At 34.3% G+C, this 21,279-nt stretch overlaps 1 protein-coding gene across 6 annotated transcripts in view; it reads right to left on the bottom strand.

Annotated features, from left to right (window-relative positions):
- The window catches only part of PIK3C2G (phosphatidylinositol-4-phosphate 3-kinase catalytic subunit type 2 gamma), a 364,032-nt gene that overhangs the window by 340,301 nt on the left and 2,452 nt on the right, over nt 1-21,279 (bottom strand). The window contains exon 2 of one of the 6 annotated variants that reach the window (XM_082849613.1): nt 6,261-8,035. The exons of the other annotated variants lie outside the window; for them this stretch is intronic. The gene's annotated coding sequence lies outside the window, so the exon portion shown is untranslated. The remainder of the gene's footprint in view (nt 1-6,260; nt 8,036-21,279) is intronic. 6 annotated transcript variants of the gene reach the window in all.

Raw genomic sequence — 21,279 nt, 5'->3', positions numbered from 1 at the left:
GAAAATACTTTAAAAATACAAAAAATAATTTGTACACACTAACAACCAAATTTTGTTTAATGAGGAAACGCTTTTTAGCTTTCTCTTTCAAATCAAGAATAGGATAATTATTCCTTCTATCAAATTATTTTAGGACTTCTATCTAATAAAGTAAGATAAATGAGGATGTAACCATTAGAAAGGAGAATAGCTTTATTATGTATAGATGATATATTTATGTATGGATAATGTGTTAAATCCTTAGGATATATGGAGACGTTCAACATGAGAAGTTATAAAGTTGTAAAAATATAAATAAACTTTGGAAGAATTTATAAACTTAATTCAAAACCCTTAATTGCAAAATTGACAAACTGATTCTAAGGCACTTTTGATAAAGAAAAGGGTAGAAAAAAAAATTGGTGGGATTGGAAAAATAATACACCTTTTAAAGACACAATAGTTAAAACAGTGTAGAAATTGAGCAGTTTTAGACTTACACATCAAAGAAGTAAAAGAGAAAATACATGAACAAACCCTAGCATATATCACTTTTAGTTTAAGTTAGACATGGAGAAAGTATTGGATTACTTAATAGATGGGGTAGGCACACCTGGTTAGTCATTTGGATAAAAAAGAATCTTAGCACCATTAAGTACAAATTACAATCCTCCCAGCCAAGGACCACCTCAGAGGAACCTGCACACCCTCTTCCTCAGAACCGCCAGGGGAGGCCCAAGAGCAGGAAGGGACTGTTTGCCAGGCTCGTCAGTCCCTCATAAGGACACCCCCACTTTGTCCTTGTGTGCCTGTCCAGCCCCACAATATGCACCTGACTTTCTTATTATTAAGGATAATCCTCTTTAGCTCTTTCTTGGTTTCTGACAGCAAAAAAACAAACAAAAATGGGCACTTCACTGGTGGTGCAGTGGTTAAGAATCTGCCTGCCACGGGGACTTCCCTGGTGACTCAGTGGTTAAGAATCCACCTGCCAATGCAGGGGACATGGGTTTGAGCCCTGGTCTGGGAAGATCCCACACACCACGGAGCAACTAAGCCCATGCGCCACAACTACTGAGCCTGCACTCTAGAGCCCGTGAGCCACAACTACTGAGCCTGCGTGCCACAACTACGGAAGCCCACGCGCCTAGAGCCCGTGCTCTGCAACGAGAGAAGCCACTGCAATGAGAAGCCCTCACACTGCAATGAAGAGTAGCCCCCGCTCGCTGCAACTATCTTTATATAGGGAATAAAGATCTATAATGTGGAATCATGAGACTTCTATATCTGTGGTCTCAAAACAACTGTGAAACACAGGTTTATTCTGTGAAACACAAGTTTGTCATTTGCTAGAAGCTGTCAGGAAAAATGTCTAGGTATGTTTGAGAGATGCTGAGTTATGCTAAGGTAGGCCTGCCTTTTAAAAAAAATTATTCTAGAAGTATTGATATATAGAGGTTTTACTATGCTTTGTGATAACATAGTATGCTTTGTAGAATTTCAAGAAGGGGCTATAGTTTGCAGTACTTTTAAAACTAATTTGCTCAGGATACTTTTTAAGAGCATTTTTGTTTTGGTCAGGACTCTTGGTCACAAATGGCAGAGGTCAATACAGGAGGGAATGTGATGTGAATTGAGGATGTGAACACTGTCACAACGAAGCCTCTCTTTCTCTCTCTTGATTCTCTTCCTTTCTCAGTATATTGGCTTCTGTGTTTTCTACAGTAAATGGATTTTTCCTCCAGGATCAGGAATATGGGTAGAGGCTTCTGGGAAACATGCCCTTCCTGCATAGCAAATGATGTACGTTTAAAAATTTTAAGCAGGAATTTGATTGACTAGCTTGAATTGCATGCACATCCTTTGGGTAAATCCCAGGGGTCGGTGGTAGGCAGAGGATGAAGTACTAGGATTAGCACAGACTGAACCATGAACCTAACTTTATGTCCTGTTAACAGAAGAATGGAACGCCCAGACATGGCCACACCTCTTCCAGTCACACTCCATATTTTCTGGAAGATTGTCATTTAGAATATGTTCCGGAAAATGCTGAATAGGAAGAAAAAATGTAATTTAATAATTACATTTGCAAACATTTATTGAGTTCTAACTTAGAATGTGCAAGGTATTGGTCTATCTAAGTGCTTTCTACTTTTAACCTCTTTAATCCTCATACAAAACATAAGCCTCATGACAGTCTTTTGAATAGGCATTATTATTATCTTCATTTTAGAGGAAATTGAGGCACAAAGAATGTAAACATCTCGCAGAGTTCCTATATAAGTAGGAAGTGGAAGAGTTGGAATCAACTCTTTTCATCAGAAAAAGAAGATTATTATATTTTAAGGATCAACTCAACAACCCACTCTTGATGCCAGTGATTTTGATGTAATCTTTTAGAAAACTAGTATAAGACATTATTGATTTGTAGTAACTTATAAAATTAATGCATGGGGTGAAAATTAATTAGATGGTATTGAAATATAAAGATTAGCAAACCAAGTACTGTTCTTTCAAAATATATATCAGGAAGGTTTTTAGTCTTGATTTTTATTTTGGATGCTACTTATGGTTTTATGATTTTAAGAAATAGTATATGTATTATTCTGTTGTTACATTTAGCAGTGGAAAACTATTTGGTAACTCTCAAGTATAAGTTTAAAAATAATTTGAAATAGCAAAGATGCTTACTTAGTTGGCAAAGTCATTGGAAATTAATACAAATTAATGAAAATTAATACAAACAGCAAAATTACAATTTACTAAAGTTGATTGTTTTCCTACCTGTAAAAAGGCCAGCTATGGGAACACTCAGTGAAAAGGAAAATTAAGGTTAAGTCTTATGGAAGGTATAGGAAAGATCTGTACCTTACTTTCTGTCTCTAAGATCAGAAAAAAATTGTGCCTCTGTGTGTGTGTTCTGCTTTTTTGGGGCAATCACAGTTTGTGTCCTTTTATTCACAAAATAAAAATTTATTGAATACATATTCTACTACATATATTCATACTCTATATATTCATATATTCTATATATTATTCTATATATATTATTCTATATATTATATATTATATATTATTATATATATTATATATTATATATAATATATTATATATATATTATATATAATATATATTATATATATTATATATTTTATATATATTATATATATTATATATTATTCTATATATTATTCTATATATATATATATTCTATATATTCATACTCTATATATTCATATATTCATATTCTACTACATATATTCATATACTACTACATATTCACCACGGTAGATACTGGCGATATGTCTGTGGATGGTGCTGAAAGTATTAAAAACCATATAGGCAGGTAATTTTGAATGTTATATGCATGTTAGAGAAAGATGCTTTTTTTCCTTCTTCAAGTCTGAGTGCCAACCAAGTGAAAATAATGAGCTATAAAGTAGTAGCAGAATGTGGCTAATAATGGTGAATTGCATTGAAGAGCATACAGAATTCTTATATAAAAATCACCATAAGTTTGAGACAAAGATGAAGAAACCTCCTGACAGAAGATTTTGCTAAGGATGTGTGTGTGTGTGTGTGTGTGTGTGCGCGCACGCACACGTGTGAGCACACGTATGCGAGCATGCATGGTCATGTATGCATGCACATATGTGTATGTAATAATGTATTTTGATAATCTGAAACTAGGTATGGGTGTATGGAATTATTCCATTTTAGTTCCTTAAACTTGGATAAATTGAAAGCTCCTTAGAAGCTAGAAAATAGTCAAGGTACATCTGAGGGGGTTCAAACAGAGCCCAAATGGTGAGAGAATAGATCAAAGGAAAACACACATATCACTCATTTCTCACCTTTTTCTTCTTGAAGGTAGAATACACAGGCTTGTATGTGTATACACAAACATATAGACTCACACACACATGTGCACATACACAGAATGAAGAAGTAACCTATCTGATGCTTATAGAATTAATACTGTGGGAGAAGAACATCATCTTGAAGACCCTAAGAAAGAGAATTCTCCAAGTAATGAGGACAAGGGTTGCTGAGTAAGCAAGTGTGCAGACCCTGCCTCCCCCCGCCACCATGCATGCTTTTAGAGAATATTAGTCTGAAAAGATAGAGGAGAAAAATGTGGTGACACTGATTTCAAGCAGTTGAAGACAAACAAATGCCTTTGGTCCATCTGACCATGACATTCCGACCTTCACTGTGAGACAGGTAGATGTCTTTCTGTCCCAGAGGATGCCTACCCAAGAGGTAGACTGTTAATAAGAAAGTGTAGAACACAGATCTGAATCCAGGCTAACTGCTCACACAGCTAGTTTCCTGGTTTCCCTCACACACAGTCCTTCAAGAAGTAGCTGTCTCAGAATCATCTCTGTCTCATATTCAAATATGCACAATTTTAAGAAGGTAATTAGAATGCAAACTAAGCAAAAATATCACAACAAAAGAGAAAGCCGGTATGATGGGGGGGGGGGGGGGAATCTGATGAGGAATGTAAGCCTGTCTTTCAAGAAGCAGAACAAAATAAAATCATGTTCTCAGAAAGGAATGGTGAATACAGATTGTGGTAAATATGTTGATAATTCTAAAGTAATATTGGCTGTACAAATAGTAATAATTTCAAATATAGAGATCAAAATAAATTAGATATAATTAAATACTAGGCCACAAGGCTATATAAATTGGGATCGGGTGATCCAGATTTCTTAAGTTGCTTGTATTGTCTAGGAGGAAGTATAGATATAGATAACTAGACTTTTCAAGAATTCATGTTATATTTTTAGATATAACCACTAAGATAATAGAGGGTGTATCTTTCTATAAGTAGAAAGAGAAAAACAAATGAAAAAAGCCCCAGAAAACCAGCAACAACACTTGATTAATTAGGAAGAGGGTCCAATGGTGAGAGATAAAACATAGGAAATGGTACAAATATAAACATTCTCTAAGATGGTAGGAATGAAAAAGTGTATTTCAGAAATCCATAAATGTAAATGGACTGAATATATTATATAAAATCTCTGGATTGTTACATTGTTTTTATAAGGGGGGAAAAAACCAAAGAGACATACCAGAAACACAAGGATAAGTATTGTTTAAAATTAAAAGGATGGAAAAAGATATCCCAGGCAAATATTAATAGTAAGAACAGCAACAACAGAAACCTGGTGTGGTTATATTTAAAACAGGCTTACCGGCAAAAACAACCACAAATCAATCAACCAAACAACCCCACCCCCCCAAAAAATGTCTGGAGGTGAAGAGGAGCATTTTATAGAAGTAAAAGATTCAATTTACCCGATGGGTATCTCAGATATGTACTAAAAATAATTCCTTCAAAATTTATAACACAACACATTACAGTTCTATCAATACAAGAGAAACTGACAAATCCACCTTCATAATGGAAGGATTTAATAAAAATCCCACATGATTTATAGATCAATTAGACAAAAATATCATTAGGCATATAAAAAATTGAAAAAAATTAACAGGCTTGATGTAATGAACATATATAGAATATTGCATTCAGTAAATGGAAATTACATATTCTTTTCAAGGACATGTATAACTTAAGAAAACTGATGGTATATTTGGCTACTTTTAACATAATTCAAAGTCAGTATGACATAGACTATTCTCTCTGACTCTCATGTAGTTAAATATTAGTAAAAAGAAGATAATTTACAAAAGAACTCATGTTTTCAACTTCAAAAACATTTCTAAATAACTCAAGAAGAAAAAGAATCACAATAACGTTGGAAAATATTTAGAAATACAAAATAAAGTGGTCAAGAAAAGCATTTTGTGTAAGAGAAGTTCAAAGATACACATTACCCTTATTCTGTAGCTGAAAATAATTCTTGAAAATACTACATCCAACAAAAAAATACAGGATAATAACTTAAAATGGAAAATTGTGTCATAAAAGGACTATAGCTAATGGCTGATAGCAGTTAAAATTGATTTATACCTAAATAATTATAATTCATCTTCTGCTATGATTATGGTATATCATTTTCATCAGATCATAAATTAAGAAAAAAAGGTAGTAATTTAGTTAGAAATACAATGCAATACTTTTCTATACAGGAAATGACTATTTCTTTCTAAGCTCCAAGAGAATTATACTCTGCTTTTTTGCTTACTTAAAGAAGGCTTCCTCACAACCAAAACAATTCCAGCTCCAACAGAAAATAACGTGAAATCAGGGCCTGAAGTTTCATCCTGGCAACATATGAGCTTGTTCATTCCATCTGTGAACTCACCTACTTAATATGATCCTTTTCTATAGGAGCTGGATGAAGAAAGCTATCTTGTTTTATTTTCCCGGCTCAATCACAATACTCTTTTCCTTATGCTCATTTCACAGACTTGCTTTGTATGTTGTGTAAATGGCAGTATGAGTAATACGTCATGGAAAGAACCCTTGAGTTGGAATAAGAAAACCTTGATTTGAATCCAAGCTCTTGATGCTATTAATGACGTAGATGGTGTTATTTATAACGTAGGCAACGTGCTCTTGAACCCTTCTCTGTCTGTTACTAGATATACAATATTGCAATTAGATAATTAATTTTGAAAGTTTAATGGTATCACATGTATATTATGATTTTTTTTTTTAAAGTGGGGCCTATCATTTCTATCTTCAAACTCAAGTATCAGAAATGTAATTGTTTGCCAGGTAAGAATGTAAGGGGACAGTTGGGTCCTATACCCTGTTTATATTGGTCTTCATGAGCTGCCAGTACAGAGATAGGCAGACAGAACAGGGCAGGAGCCCAGGATGGAGTAACAGAACAGAAAGAAAGCAGCTGCTTCCTCAGCAGGAACTCTTGTCAGTTTGGAGCCCGTTTGTTAAGAATATCCACCCTTCATTTAATAAGAATTCCTTTCTGGAGTCATCAGCAGCACACAGTGTATAGACTACAGGCACTGGCTCAAGACATTGAAGAAAATGTGCACAAAGAAAAAATCTCCCGGCAGACATGACTAACTGGCCCAAGACTCGGACAGCCATGAAAGTGAGCAGTTAAGAGATGATATAAAGGAAATGATCTCAGTGCAGTCGGTAGGGTCAGTCGGAGAGAGAGAGGGAAGGAGAGGGGAAGAGAAGGCATAATCAAGGTGCAGTCAGTTCTTCAGGAAAGGTCTGTCTTCTGGAAAATATTTACAAACCTACTGAGAATTGAAACTCATCTACCATTTAAGTTTTGCAATATAATTAAAGAGCTACTTCACTTCAGCAATACATTTGAATTCAAACATTCTCCTATGTATTCAGTTAAGTATAGAAAGTTTGTTTCAGTCTCTTACCTGAAGCATACATTTCCTGAAACGAAACATGATCTCATTTCTTTCCAAGAGTGAAATATGCTCATACAAGCTACAACACTCCTATTTTAAAGGAGCGTTATGCTTCCACTGGAAGCTTTTATTCCTGTTTGGCAGGTTGGACATGTTTAGGAATCTGTTTTCATCAAACCTTGGAGGGTTATGTGGAAAAAAGGAGTTTACATAATGAATACAGGGTTTAAGCCAAAAACCTAACAATGAATTAGCTTCCCTGTGCTAAACAGATTTTGTGCCAGAAGACATTGAACATCAATATGCAAACAAAAATATATATTTGAAAAAAACTGTGTAGGGTGAACATATGTCCCCTCAAAGTACTTTTGCTCATGTTATCATGCCTTTGAATGTGGGAGTGGATGGGGACCGGGGGATCAGTGGTTTCAGTTCGAAGAAGCAGAGTTGAGCCCTTGAAAATGCTACTGTAGCCCTTCTGTGATTTTAACTGCTTAGTTATTTTCTTTACTTAATTAGGATTTAATATGTTCATTTTTTTTCTAATTTAGGAAAATGTCAATTTTTTTTGGTTCAAGCTCAGAATCCATAGTAAATTTCAACTTAAAAATAATTTTTAGGTGACTTCCCTGGTGGTCCAGTGGTTGGGACTTTGCCTTCTGGTGCAGGAGGTATGGGTTCAATCCCTGGTCGGGGAACTAGGATCCCACATGCCTCGTGACCAAAAAGCCAAAACCTAAAACAGAAGCAATATTGTAACAAATTCAATAAAGACTTTAAAAATGGTCCACATCAAAAAAAGTCTTAAAAAATAATTTTTATTATCTAAATATATTTGAAAGAAACAAATAAAAAGGAATATTTACAAGGTTAGCAAGAAAGCAGATGTGGATAGTTTGCTGTTGTTTTGGTATGTTGCTGTTGAAAATGAACAATGTGTGGAGATTTGGGGGCAACCCATAAAATTATCTAGTTGGATCCAGGAACTAGGTTCAGCCAGAAGCGTGTTTGCTTCACTGGGGAAAGTTTTAGGAACCAAAAATATATCAGGTAACTTTTTTGTTACTAAGATGAATAATAGAATCCTCATCCTTTTCTCTTTTTTCCTTCCTTTTAATTTTATATTAGTGGTTTTTTTTAAAGATTGATATCTTGAATGGAAGGATAGACAACAGAAAATTAAAAATTACATTCACTTTCAGAGCTGCTTAGGAAAAGCTATTTCTAACATGAAAGTCACAAAATTGTACATTCCCCCTTGCACTCCTTTCCTTATAGTGCAACACAGGTGTGAGAGGTCAAGACAGAGTGGAAGCTTAAGTAGAAATGGACAGTGGTGATACATGGAAATGTTTGCACCTTTATATTTTAATAATAGCCTAGATTGTAATTCTTAACTTTGGAACTCTGGAGAGGTAGAGGGGCTTAAAAATCACTTTACATGTAGTGATTTATTTTCAATACATTTATGCTAAACATTTAGTCTCTCTTTAAGTTAATTCCTAAACTATACCACTAATTTTTAAGAAAATAAACCCTTGAAAAATCGGAAATTTTTGTACCTACAAATCTCTTATGGTAGACTCGTGTGCATTTTGGAGGAGAAACTAAGATAGCTGGACTGTTTGAAAAGGGGCAATCTAATCTTGGCAAAACTGAAAGATTAATGTTAACACAGTTTGATAGTCATTATTTAACAAGAAAAGGTACCAACATGTTCCTTGTACTTCAATTTCTTTGAAAATATGCCCTTCAATACCATCTATTTCCTTACTTAATATGTATGCATACCTATTTTAGTAGATCTTTTAATTAAAAATAAAATCAGATGGACAACTATGCCATTTCTACAATTTATTTTTCCATGACTTTGTTCTATGCCTACTACTTAAACAAGTAAAGCCTTCTCTTCTACATAGTAGTCTACTCATTTTCTAGACAAATATTTAAGACAAAGTGATCAGGCTTCAAAACTGAAATTGCACATCTTTTGGGAAAAAAAGACAATCTTTACAGTGTTGGTTTATTTCATTTTCTCGGTGTTGTGTTAACATTACTTTAGGTTATTTTGTCTATGCCTTTTGTTTTGAGGCAAAGTTTAAAAAATGTTAGAAACAAGAGTTTTAAGTGGCTTGGTGAATAGCCTCCTAAAACCTTCCTGCTTGTTGGATTAAGAAATCAGTGTCCAAGTACATATAACTGATTAAATTTATTGTTTCCCCCCCACTCTATAGTAAAGATAATTTATTTGTTCTAAATGACTTAATTTTCAGAAAGCTCATTCCAAGATAATTTCTGTAAGTGTCCTTGCTGGTCAGTCTGCAGTCTTGCCTCAGACCTGAGAAAGAATCTTCAACAGTGACCTTACCAGCAGGATAAAATTTAACAGTCATCTTGAAAATTGACTACAAAGAGTTATGATCCACAGCTTTGAGACTAGCTACATGTGTGTTTTATATATGCTCAGCATTTTCCTTACCCCTCATTATCTTCCTAATATTATTTGTATAAACCGTTTTGAAAGTAGGACCTCACTTATTAAGTCAAGAATTCTTAAAATGTATCTAGTGGGTGCTTAGCAGTGCTTGGTGCTGGGTATAGTGTGATGAACAAGACTGACAAGGTCCCTGCTATCATGGAGGGTATAGTACAACTTTCTACCCCTCACTTTGTTTCCTAGTAGAGTGACCTGAATCTAGCTAGCACCTCTTTGAAAAACAAATAAAGGCAGTTGCAGATATGATAAAGTTATTTGCATATTCCTATTTCAAATATTAGGAAACTGACAAATAAAGGGAAATGTCTATTAAGTTTTTTTGAAATTAAATGCTAGCTACATTGCTACTATATTAAAAGTAAGTTGCTTATCTTTCATTCACTTTAGCTTGGGAGAAGGGAAAAAGTGAATTAATAGAACATGAAGTCTTTATAAAGATAGAACTTTCAGACCTTTAAAAATAGTATTTGCTTAAAGTCTAGTATAAAGGACTGAGAAATTGATATGTCCAAACCTTACACAAGCTGAGTTTCTTGACATTTTTTTGGAGAAATTAATCCAATTATTTTATTTTAAATGATGATTCAGTTACTAAAGAATAGACGCAGATGAAAGGTTCATTGAGAGTATTCAGTTGGAATAAAATAACACTTTAACATGCTCTGCTGGAGTGCCTGTTGTTGATTAATAGCACCGGTGGTGCCGTGGATTGATTCATTAACACCATTCCAACCTTCTTCTTCGTGTGTGTGTCTGTCTGAAGTTTCTGAAAAGCTTAAAGTGTTACTTCCCATGTGCCTCTGCAGCCAAGAGTCAGGAAGAGAATTAGGTTCTACCAATAAAATGTATTTGCACAGATTTTAGAAGGTGGAAGCAAAGAATATTGGCATTGCTTTGGATTTTTTTTTTCTTCTAGCAAGATCTTGGTTTCTAAAGCAATACTCCAGTGTACATTATCCACTTCCCTCCATGTTGAGAGGCAGCTGTTGCAAAAGTAGTGATGACAGCTAGTTCCCAGCTTTCTGATTATGGAATTGCTTTTAAAGTGGAATGTTCGTACTCAGTTGTTCCAGTGGTGGCCTCAGTCCCTGGATGTGTCAGTTCTGTAGTGTTGTGTTCCAGTCCAGAACCCACAACTTTGGCTCTTCCTGCTATTAATTTTGAAAGTACTTTATTCTCTGTATTAAATCTTTCTTCCCTGCTTTAAATATTTAGATTTGTTTTTGAATAACACAATAGTGTGTCAGACTGTGAGTTGTTGCCCAATATCTGGTCACCTCTTTCTAATAGAGTTTCAACTGGTCACATATACAGTTAAAGACTGCCTTTCTCAGCCTCCCTTATTGAAAGGTATGACCATGTGTTTGTTTTTTAGATAATAGAATTTAAACAGATATTATATTTGGTACTTCTGGGTTTTGTCCTTAAAATGACAGATCATACAATACTCTGATACTTTCTAGTTGCTATGAGATGGCAAAAGTTGAATACCTTCCCTGAATCTAGGGACGGAAGTCACATGTTGAAAGTGTAGAGTGTTCTGCCAGTAATGAACCACCTACCTTTGAATTACTTTATGAGACACACATTTCTATCCTGTTTAAAATGCTGGATTTTAGACTCTCTCTTGCTTTTAAAAAATAACATCTTATTCTTAAATAAAACATAATTTGGTTATTAGAAGTGGAATTCTACCAAAATAATAAAAAAAAATGAGGCATTGGTCTAAGAGTTGGGTAGTAGTTGGCAAGAATACCAATATTGCAGGCTGGAAAGCCAGTGATTCTTCTTATGTCATGATAAAACATTTGGTAAAACTCACTTGTAATCCTTAAAAAGGTAGACTACTTGACAAAAGAACATGTAACCTCTGTGAATTGTTTGAGAATCTCAGAACGTTAAAAAAGCACAGAATGTTTATATTTGTTGGCTCTTTCTTGTCGTGCAAAGTTCTGTGACAAGATGTACTTGGGCTGGTTATAAGACGTGATTTTAAAGAAGCATCTTTACTAGTAAATAACCTCTGGTGTCCTCAAGTGCCTACATTAAAACATCTCTGTTAATTGGGGTCCATTCTAGTTTCAAAGGTTAGATTAAGGGTGATGCTTTCTTAACTCAGATAATATTTTCAGAGAGCATCAAAGTAGACACTACTAAATTCAGGGAAAGCAAAAATGTTCTGAACAAAGAAACCAGAAAATATAAGAGGATAGTCTGTAAGCATAGGAACATTCTCTAGATTAGATCTGTGGTTATGGTTATGTGCCTGTGGATCTGACTGTCAATAGAACAAAAGCATACTGAGATTTTTAGGGATTGTATTGATCTGCAAAAACCAATGCACGTTTGACCTTTAAAGCAAATCTAGAAGCCTCCCAACTGGCCTTGCAGAATATAGCCCAGAAATCTGTACAGCCTCCAAGGAGAGAATAGAGTGCAATTCTCCCTTAAAGAGATAATTATAAGGTATTCAGACACTTTCAAGAGAGAAAGGGACACATATTTAGAACAAGTAATTTATTCATTCAATATTGATATTACACCAGGACAATGCATATAAATCAGAACTGTCACAAGCAAACCAGTCCTTATGGTAATAGAAATAATGGACAAAGAAAAACATCCCAAAGTAAAGAAAACAGGAACTGTAAATGACAAGGGACAAAGAAATTTCTTCCAGATAATATAATCATGACCTAGTCAAGGAAATTATTTCACTGCCAGAGCAGGGAATGTTTAAAATTCATATCTGGTAGGATTTGATCATTGCTTTGAAAAATGACAGCTGTTATTTTCCTATTCCATGTTTTAGGAAGGCAGCTGTGCTCACCAGTATACTTCCAACACTGTACTGTTCCTTTTTTTTGTTTTGTTTTTCGAATGGGACTTTATAATATTGGGTGTATGTGTGTGTAGAGGGGGTAGGTAAGTGGGAAGAAGTGCACACCTGGATTTTTGGTGGCAGGTTGCAAGTTGTGTCACAGTGTCTTTTTCCGCTCCCATAGTAAATGGCCAGCCAGTCAAAGGCCACATTTCCCAGACTCCATTTCAGTGAGATGTGGGCAAGTTACTGGTTCTACTCAATGAAATGTGAAATATGTGATTCTTCCAGTTGTGCCCATAAAAGGATGGTGTGTGGACCCTCCTGTCTGCCTCTCCTTCTTAAAACACACCCCCACCCCCACACACCCCCACCCCCACACACACCTGGGAGATGATGATGGATAGAGTAGCCAACTTGGAAATGGATACCTGCTCCTGACAATGGTAAAGCTGAATTGCTGGTTCTCATTCTTACCTTAGTTATAAAGAAGAGAGAGAAAATGCAAGAGAGAATATTCTATCTTGTTTATACTGCTGTATTTTGAGTCTTTGTTATAGAGTTTAAGTTAATACTACATTAACTACCACAGTATACATAGATTGAAATGATTATTTTCCCTAAAATTTTACTTAACATTACTTAGAAAAATCGAATCAGAGATTCACACTATTTCTAGGTGCATGTTTAAAATAAAAATTGCACAAAGTACTCATATTCCACAAATTTAGAATAAAAATTTAATTGTTCTCGAATTATTATTTCCAGAGAATATTTACAATGAAGAATTCATCCATTGAATATTGATGCCAATAATCATTAAATTCATTCTAATAAACATTTTTATCACAGGTTCACAGCTACTACAACTTTTCACGTAGTTTGGTATAAAGCTGAGAAATATGGTCCATATCTGGACTACTTGAAATGTCATTTTATAAAGTCTAATTTCCATTCTGGAAAAACAAAATAAAACAATAACAACTGAAAAACTATCTTAGCTTGTTAAGTGTATGTAAAGTTAATGTTCAGAGTATGTATAGAGTGCACAAAAAGAAATAGTGGATTGATTTTAAAAGGAATTCAGACTTCTATTTCCCCTCAGCATAATATGAAGAGAAGATTCTTCTACATTAAAGAAAAAATAAAAACAAAACCAAAACGTGTATTCCATCTCGATTCCCAAATTTGTCAATTAAAGTAGATTGCTCATTTTCTTAAATTCAAGACCAAAGGGCTTAATATGCACTCTTTTTCTGTTACTCGGGTTTGTCTCTCCGAAGCAGCCTGAGAAAATTCTGCCTTACGGCTAATAGGGCTGCCACGGTGAGAGCAGAGCTCAAGGATGAAGCCTGAGGAGGGGAGACCAGAAGACAAAGTTTGGCTGAACTGTTCTTTTGAAAGCAAAGAAAATTAGTTGAAGTTGTCAGACTGGTTTTAGCTATTTTTTTTAACTAATTGCTATATTTTACCGTATGGTACCTGATTAGAATTTGAAGCATAAGGGTTAGTGATCATCAAACTGGAATTATATTGTGGGCATTTGGGAAATACGTGGATACTTTTTGGGCTTCGAAGATATCGTGCTACAACTACAGAAGACGGTGGCCATGGACATCAGGGTGGCTAGTTTCCTTTTTGAGTCTATATTTATTTACCTTTTTGTCATCCAAACCCTTCTTGATATCTTCTCTTGTTCTTCTGAAATTGCATTGCTCTCATATCATCAACTTTTGAGGCATTTACTACTTTCTGCCTTGTATTATAATGTGTATATATGTATATTTACTCTCCTATATTATAGAGTCTGTGTTTTATTCACATCCTCTTGTTTTTGAACATATTAAGCACCAATACATTTATTTTAAGAATTCATTGTCAATAGATCTTGATCCTGCTTCTGGGTCTTTATGTATTTCCATACTTTTATTGTATTATTTCTACTAACTACGTGAATTCTTAAAAAAGGTGTTTTTTTCAGTCACTGACAGTTATTCCTTTATTCATTTTGTTACCGTCTGAAACCAGAATTAGTACAGCAATGCAGGAAATTCCTTTTCCATCCCTTAACAATTTCTAGCACAACTTTAAAAATTGCCCTCTCTTTTTCTCTATTACCTTGTTTAACATTATCCTTTTTGAGACATAATTTACACGCAGTGAAATGTATAGATATTAATTGCACAGTTTGATGAGTTTTGAAGAACAGGTAGGTCTTTTTAACCCAAAGCCCTGTCAAGATATAGGACATTTTCATCATCCCAGGGAAAGTTACATCACGGCCCTTCCAAAACAATTCCCACCTCTCCTCCCCGACACAATTACAGTCCCAAATTCTATCACAATAGATTAGTTCCACCTTTATAGATCTTCTGGATTATGCCGTAAGACGGTGAAGAGTCTTTAATTTTGCTCCGGCAGCCGAGGGACTTTACTGGTGTCTCAACTTGATCATTTTGGTCTTTATTACAGTCGGGGGATAGACTAGCTCTGCTCCTAAGTTCTGGCAATTCTGGAGTTTCAACTGAATTCCTAGCGTGTTCAACAGTGCCTCTCTCCTCTGGCTAATGAGATCTATAATGTATCCTAGCACTGCCAGGCCCAGTCTCTGTTGGGTTTATAGCTCTACAGTAGCAGTGTACCAGGTCTGTGGATCTCTTCTCTATGTGCATACAGCTTAGAATTTACACAAAGACTTGAGGACACTTCCTCAGATTTGTAAAGGTCTCTGTCCAGCTGCCTTCTCTCTGGTACCCTTTTCCTGAAAATAACAGCTACCTTGGTGGCCCAGAACTCCAGTCTTTATTTCTTCTACTCAGGGAGGTTACTGTTCTGTGTTTGGCTCCACTTCTTAAATTGGAAAGTGATCCCCAGCAAAAGCTAGGATGAATGTAGACCTCATTTTGTGAATGTCCTTTCTCTCAGTGATCATAGCCCTGGGTTCTCTGTATTCTAGTTTTGTCCGGTTTCAGAGTTACTTGCAGCAGAATTGTAATGCTGGTGAATATTACTCTATCATAGCCAGAAGTGAAAGTCCCATATCAGGTTAATTTTTACTTTTTCTTTTTTTTTGGGGGGGGGGACATTTTGTCTTGATTGATTTGCCTCTCTTTAAAGTTAGAGTAAAAATAATGCATTCCATATCAATATTCTATAGTTGTTTGGGGAGCAAATAAAATACTTCTTGAAAAAGACAGCTCTCTCCATAAATGATATAACTAAAGAGTATTTAAAATCTTAACTCTTAGTGTAACTCTTTAATATAATTAATGTCATAACTTTATGAACATATACACTGTATGTTAAATTGACTTAAGTAAAGAAAGAGAATGCAATTCTGAAAAATAATATAATTTAGGGAATAAAATACACTCATCAATTTCTCTCAAACTTTTCCATTAAAGTACCTTATTGACAAAGGGAGTCTGTACTGGTCTATAGCAAGTATAAAATTTATTTAAGCTGTTATATTTTATCTTAAAATTGTATTATGCAGTATATAATTATGTTAAACTTCATGAAAATATAATGTTCCCTCCTCACTTCAATCTTGGAGCAAAATTAAGAAATTTGTACTGTACTAGTTCTATAGCTTCAGTTGTAGCCTGTACATAAGTAGTTGTACACTACCTAGAGAATTGTTGTAATGTGTGTTCATATTTGTCTGAAAACTGGAAACATTGATTTGAATCTGAATATTTGATATACTTAATTCCAAATGTTAATATTTGAAAGAGTTTTGTTTCATAGCTTTTTAACTGAATGTTTCTTACATCCATTTTTCTGAGAACAACCCTATTTTAAGGTAAATTCTAGTTTATCATATTCAGAGGGATTATCTTTACAAATGGGTGTGATGTGTATACTTCTATAATTCATTGTGATACTAGTTGCTTTACTAAATACATTTTACATGATGCATTTCCAATATACTTTCTAGTAAGCCTGTAATATGGTCACATACAGTTATATTAGTGATGCATTTGTGGCTTGTGTAAGATAACAACTGGCAAGCAACAATACTCAAAGAGACAAATAATTCTCAGGCTATAAACGATTATGACTAAAACTTCCAATTCTTTTGGAAAACTACTAGCTGACAGTTTAAATGAACTTTGACACTGTAAACATAATTTTCTTTGACCATTGAATAAATTCTTATTGCTGATAGAAATAAATAAAAGTGCTGGAAATATTCATAATCTCAGGCAAGATCACAAATGTTCCCAAATTGTCTCTGTGTAGAAAATGGATCAATTTACTGTAGTCAAACTTTGTTACCTCTGTGATGCTACATACATTTTCACCAGGCAAAGATTTCTAAAATCTCTCTTTAGAAAACTCAAGAATTAACAGAAATTTCCTTCCCGGAAGAAATTTTTTTATGTCTCTTCTAATTTTTTACTCTTTTTCAGCTTCTCCATATGCTTATTACAGGTCAAGGATTTTATAATTTCAGGTATATTTTAAATAATCACTGGGAAATCAAAAATTTCCATAATTATATAATTTTACATATATTTTTCAGATAATATAATTGTGTGGCATCAAATATTATTCAAATACATTTATAAATGAACGTTATTAAAAGTGAAAATAGAAGCTGATATACTCTTATGTAAAACTGGCCTAGTTTTCTATGTCCCTTTATATCTTTATATATCTATCTATCTATATATACTATATATATAGTCCCTTTATATCTATATCTATATACTTTTTCCAGTTTTATTGAGATATAATTGACATACAGCACTGTCTAAGGTACACAGCATAATGATTTGATTTACATTCATCATGAAATGATTATCACAAGTTCAGTGAACATCTATCATCGCATGTAGATACAAATTTAAAGAAATAGAAAAAAATGTTTTTCTTGTGATGAGAACTCTTAGGATTCACTTTCCTAACAACTTTGACATATAATGTACAGCAGCGTTAATTACATTAATCATGTTGTACATTACATCTCCAGCACTCACCTATCTTATAACTGGGAATTTGTACCTTTGGACCACCTTCATTCAACTCCCCCTTCCACCACCCCTTGTCTCCGGTAACCACAAATCTGATCTCTTTTTCTATGAGTTTGTTTTGTTTTTGAAGTATAATTGACCTACAACACTATGTTAGTTCCTGTTACACAACATGGTAATTCGAAATTTCTATACATATCAAAATGCTCATCGCAATAAGTCTAGTTACGATCTGTCACCATACAAAGGTATTTCATAGTTATTGACTATATTCTCCACATCGTACATTTTATACCTGTGACTCATATATTTTGCAATTGAAAGTTTGTACCTCTTAATCTTTCTCACCTATTTCTTTCCTCCTCCAACTCCCCTCCCCTCTGGCAACCACCTCTTTGTTTTCTGTATTTATATAACTCTTTCTGTTTTGTTATGTTCATTCATTTTGTTTTAATGCTGCAATATCTAAACTGTTGCGTTGCTAGCTTTCCCAGACAATAAGTTAGGTCATGGACATAGAAAAATATTTGGAGTTTTAAATGCTATCAAAGAAAGGACAGCAGGACTTTTTTTTTTTTTTTTTTTTGGTTTGAATAGCAACTCTGTTTCCAGAATTTCGGATAACTTGAATGTTAATTGAATGCACCTCTGCTTTGTTTGAAATGGAAGCAAACCCGTTTCCAACTGTTCTGGAACGCCACCTTCTGGAAATGAAATGCTTCTTTAAATGTCAAGAAGCAGTTGTGATTGTGGTAGAATTAGGACTTGGTACTGAGAAAACTCATGCGTCATCAGGAACATACGTTCCTTTCAACCAAATATTCCCCACCTCCAGCCCTGGGGAAAGACACCTATGTGTGACAATTGCAGAATAAATGAAAGTTTCTGACTACTTATATTAGGAATAAAATTCTATTATATTTACTTTTTTCCCTTGTTAGAACCAAAAACAAAGTTGTTCTGCTTCTGTAATATGTTGCATTTTTGCGTGTAGTAATAGGACATAGAAATAAGTAACACCATTAAGAATGAGCTAAGCCTTAGCGGTTCCAGTTAATAAATATGTTCTAAAGGCTAGTTAATGAATATGCATTTTGTTTGCCATAAGACACAAGACAATCAGCCTTTTTCTGACTAATTCTAACTACCTCAAGCTAGTTAAACTTTTAAGTAGCTAGAGTTCATATTTAAGTGCAGGGCATCCCACATTTGCCACCTCCAAAAAATGATATTTTTACTGTGATAGTATTAAAACTTTTAAAAGAAACTATTGGTATTTCTCTATTGGAAACTTATTGGGGTAGAGGTGAGTATGTATAAACAGATTTTTTTAATGGAAGTTTTATTTCTGAAATTTCAACTTTGTAAAATATGTTTCTGAGGTTTCACTTTTTAAATAAAAAATCTGCTGAAGATTTAAAAATTCCTAGTTCCTGTCTTAATTTCTAATTCTGGCCACTTGAAGACTATGTAGATATATGCTAGTCAGATCATCTTAATGGTTTCATACAAACATTGGCTAAATCTGGAAGAGCAAATTTATCATACATGAGTAACCACTCATGCCCACAGCAGATTTTACTAACTAAACTCAGCCCTATTTTTCACAAATCCAGGAAACAGTATATACAATGCTTTGCTGCAGACAGTTACCCTCAGTAGAATACAGTTATTTATGAGATGAAACTTACTGATTATTGAGGCCCTAGAGGAACCACAAGAAGGATGAAAAGTAAAATACTTGCAGTTGGGATGGGAATAAAAGATAAGCAAGAGAAATATCAATTTTAAGGAAAAGGTGGAAAGACAGTTGCTTTAATGATATAATTTGAGTAGGCAAATAGTGCTAATAGTCTTAAACTATCTTCAATTAAATTTCACCACTATATATTCATTCTTCTGAAATTAGTTCTTATTCAATAGGAATGACTATTGAAAAGTCAAAAACCATAACACCATACTAGTCATTAACAATTTTACTATATTCTTAAAAACATCAGTCATCACAGGAACATCTGTTCTTGCGGGGAGGAGAAGATAGAGAGGCAGACCAAATGTTTGAGTACATGTGCAGTCCAAAGAAAGCAAAAGCCAAAACAAGAGAAAATAGTAGATTGATTATTTTGTCTAGGATGAAGTCCAACAACCTTCAAACCTATTAGGTGCCAGATACTGGTTATGGTGCTTAAGATACAGAGAATATGTGCTAGAGTGCTAAAGTGCCCTATAGAGTCAGAGAGATTGACATAAAAGAAGATGGTTGGAACTATTTCATTGCATTCATTATTATTCCTTCAAGTGGTACAGGGGGAAAAAGTTGAGGAGAACTTGCAAATAAAACAAAATTCCCTTGAGAAATAAATTTAAGACCAACATAATGAGAGAAGGGATAAATCATATCAAAGAGATTAATAACAAGGGCAAGTGCTGCCCCAAAGTATTGTCTTTTATATAATGTATGACCTTGATATATACAAAGAATATGATGATCTTAAGAGGGGTTGTACAGTAATAGAAACATACAAAAAGCAGCTGTGGAATCAAAGTTGGGGGAACCTATCCAGATATTGCCCATGTTAGTCAGTAAAGCTAGTTTTGGTTGCAGTTTGGTTTAGAAGTGGGAGGGGAGGAAAGAGAGAATTTACAAGTTTATATAACTTAAAAATTAAGAGGTACAGTTGACTTCAGACACTGCTTGATGTAAGAATTCAAAATCAGAACTTGGTCTTTCTTTTTTCCTGTCTCACTTTTGCTTTCCTCTCTGTCTGCCTTATTTTCAAGTGCCCTTGGTAGCTGTCAGGTACCACCTCCATAGCTCACAATCCAGGAAGTTAATTTCTGCTTCCCACCAGTTCTCACAAATTGAAATCTCACTGATTCTGATTGTCCTGGCTCCCCCTCTCTATAGATGTTGGGCATGCCACAAAAGAGATGTCCACACATCTTGTGAGGAGAAACTGGAACCTTTTCAGTATTACCATTCCATAGTCAACCTGGGTTTCCTGGAACACTAATTCCAGGAAAGCAAATTCTAATTTGTTTAGAATTTCTAGAATTTGTTGAGTACACATTATGCTTTACACACATTTTTCTTTATCAGCCCCTTGTGATATGATTTGGGAAGTTCAGGTATAGACAATCTCCAACACAAAAATAAATGATTCTCATCATCTTAGTCTATTGCCATTAAATATTCAAACTATAACATTCCTCTTTTTCTGCTTCAGATTCTGCCAAACAAACAATTGATTATAATCATAATTTGAGTTTCTATATAGTTCAGCCTGTGGGGGGAGTATGTCCTAGTTTTGACCATCAGAGAATTCCAGTCTCTGACATGACAGTCATATTCCTAATGATAAATTACTAAATTGGACTCCGCTTTATATATCAATGATGTGATAGAATGCTGCAACTATTTTATAATACTGAATGTAAGTAAATCTTTCACTGTGAAGTAGGATTCTTCTCAGTGTTTAATTATATTACACCAATATCAAAAAGTATAAAGTGCAGATGTTAACTCTGAATTAAAATGGGAATTCATTGGAAATAAGTGATAGTAAAATATAAAGAAAAAAGCACTGTGCTTGTTAAGTAATAAATACTCCCAAACTTGAACTATATATTATAGGATATGCCTTTTTTCTTCCTCCATAAGCTTTTCCCTATTTCTTTTTGGC

This window comes from Leucopleurus acutus (genome assembly GCF_964270905.1).
Source record: "Leucopleurus acutus genome assembly, chromosome: 11".
Lineage (NCBI taxonomy): Eukaryota > Metazoa > Chordata > Mammalia > Artiodactyla > Delphinidae > Leucopleurus > Leucopleurus acutus.
This window is presented reverse-complemented; position numbering and strand designations above follow the sequence as displayed.